Source organism: Papio anubis, unplaced genomic scaffold (genome assembly GCF_008728515.1).
Source record: "Papio anubis isolate 15944 unplaced genomic scaffold, Panubis1.0 scaffold2049, whole genome shotgun sequence".
NCBI lineage: Eukaryota > Metazoa > Chordata > Mammalia > Primates > Cercopithecidae > Papio > Papio anubis.
The window spans coordinates 1-2,573 of NW_022162076.1; the positions used below are offsets into that span (position 1 = coordinate 1).

Consider the following 2,573-nt stretch of genomic DNA (forward strand, 5'->3'; position numbering starts at 1 on the left):
CGTAAGCCACCACACCGGGCGAGAGGTCACACTTCATGCCATGTGGGAGGCAGCCACTCAGACAGCACCCCAGCTGGCGCTGGGAGTGAGGGGTGCTCAGTGTCCTAGGAAGGCAGAGGGCTGCATGAGAGGTTCGGGGAGGAAGAACTGGAGGAGGATTTGAGATTTTCACCTGAGCAGCTGGGTAGATGGAGGGGCTGTTCACAGAGAATCACAAGAATGTGGATGAGCAGGTTAGAGCACTAATAAAGCACTCTGTGTTGGCCCGCGGAAAATTTGAGATGCTTCCCTGTGTCCAGCTGGGGCTTTGGGAAAGGTCAGGGCTGGGCATCTGACTGGGATGGATGTCTCTGGCAGGCAGCAGAGCATGTGGATGGTTTGTGAAGCCCGGAAGGGCATGAGATTTCCTGTAGCAGTGCCCACTGCAAATGGAAGGGCATTTGGCCTGAGCCCAGACATGTACAAGTTGGGCAGAGAAGGGGGTGGGTCCCCGGGACCCACCGAGGAGCAGCTATGGAAGTACAGGGAAACCAAGGGTGTGGGATCACATGATGCAGGAAGCTCAAATAAGATGAGGAAAGAGGTTTTAAAGACCATCAGGGCTGGGGACAGTGGTTCATGCCTATAATTCCAACACTTTGGGAGGCTGAGACGAGCTTGAGGCCAGGAGTTTGAGACCAGCCTGGGCAACATAGGGAGACCCCATTTCTATAAATAAATAAATAAATACCATTGGTACTTGGCGTTTCAGGCAGGGAACAGCAAACACATGAAAGCTCTGAGGCAGGAAAGGGAAGTGATTAGTGCTCGCTCCTGGTTCCTTTATCAGACCTTAAAGAGATGCAGAGACATTTCAGGTACTCCTTGGCCGAGCTCCTTCAGGGAAGGCCTAAGTTCGCTTCTACTTCCCATCTATTAATTTTTTTTTTTGGAGATAGAGTCTCACTCTGTTGCCCAGCCTGGAGTGCATGCAGTGGCACAATCTCAGCTCACTGCAACCTCCACCTCTCAGGTTTAAATGATTCTCCTGCCTGAGCCTCCCCAGTAGCTGGGACCACAGGTACGCACCACCACGATCGGCTAAACTTTTGTATTTTTGGTAGAGACGGGGTTTCATCTTGTTGGCCAGGCTGGTTTCGAACTCCTGGCCTCAAGTGATCTGCCTGCCTCAGCCCCACAAAGTGCTGGGATTACAGGCGCGAGTAACCGCGCCCACCATACGTGCTTCCAAATGTTTGCTGAATGACAAGGTGAACGAGTGAATGCGACTACGTGACTTCGGGCAGCAGGCAATCCTATTCCTTGGACCTCAGTTTCCCTTTCTGTAAAGCAAGCCTGCCTCTCGCTCTCTGCCCTAGAAGCCTGAGTTCTGGGCTTGAGATGAGCGCGTCCTGTAGAGCAGACTCCAAGTGGACGTTGAGCTGGGTCTCCTAGGAGGCCAGGATCCGGCCAGCTCATGGGTCCGGTCCTCCCGCGGGACCCCGCACGCCCCGTTCCAGCGCCGCCCCGCCCAACCTCCCTTTATTCCCCCAGGCCCCGCCCTCTCCGCGCAGCTCGCTCCCCATTGGCCGGGGGGCGGGGCGGCGGGCGGCGGGCGGGGCCGTGTGCACCTGCGCGGTGTGTGTCCCGGCCGCAGCCCCGCGCCAGCTGCAGCTCCTTGATCCAGGCCGGATCCTGAGCGGGGAACACGGGCCGAAGCTGCGGCGGCGGCCTCGCCCCGGGGCTCCATTGCTGAGGGTGCCGCGGCTCTGTCGGCTGCTCAGCTGCGCTCCAGTCGGCCCAGGCGCCGCGGCGAGGAGCGAGCACTGCGAGGCAGCGGCCTGAGGTGAGACGGCGCGACGGGCGACGGGGTCTCCGGACCGGGCGGGGGTCTCTGCCCGGGCGTGGCGGCTCCGAGCTGGGCTCTGCAGGGTCCGGGGTCGGGATCCGGGGTGCGTGCGCCTGGGCTTTGTCTCGGCCTCGGGTGGCACCGGGGGCTTCGCGCCTGTTGCGACGCCGCGTGGGCCCGCGCGGGGGTCCCGGTCGCCCTGCGGGTGGGGGCCGGTCCCCACTGCTCCCCGGCTCCCCGCGTCTGCCGCGGAGGGGACTGCATGGACCCGGGCGCTGGCTTCTGCCCAGTTCCCCCGCGGCGTGGCTGGTCCCCGTGTGCGGCAAAGGGGGCCCTGCGAGGACCCACTAGTGGGGCGGGGTCCGGGTCACTGCGAGTGGGAGACTCCACCGTCCTCCCCGCCCTCCCTGGCAGCGAGCCAGCTTCGCCAGACCCCCTGAGGGGACTGCGCGGACCCTCGGACGAGGGGGTCCGTGACTCTGGGTGGGGGCTCTTTCCCGTCCTCGCATGACGGCTTCCTGAGTGTTTTGTCACCTATAGGTCCCTGCGTGGACCCGTGCGCGTGGGTCCTGGCCGCCCTGCTAGTGGGGCTGTGCGCCGCCCGGTGGCTCGTCTGGGTCGACCCCGCCTGGGACGCGCGTGTAGTGGGGGTCCGTGCGCCGGGGGCGCACTGCCCCCGCCCCGTGATTTATCCTCTCACTTGCCCGGCGGGAGGAAGCGAGAGGCGCGGGCCCGGAGCTGTCGC

At 62.9% G+C, this 2,573-nt stretch overlaps 1 pseudogene; it reads right to left on the reverse strand.

Moving 5' to 3' along the window:
* Positions 1-1,532: 1,532 nt before the first annotated feature.
* Positions 1,533-2,337, reverse strand: LOC108582987 (annotated as a pseudogene).
* Positions 2,338-2,573: the final 236 nt, after the last annotated feature.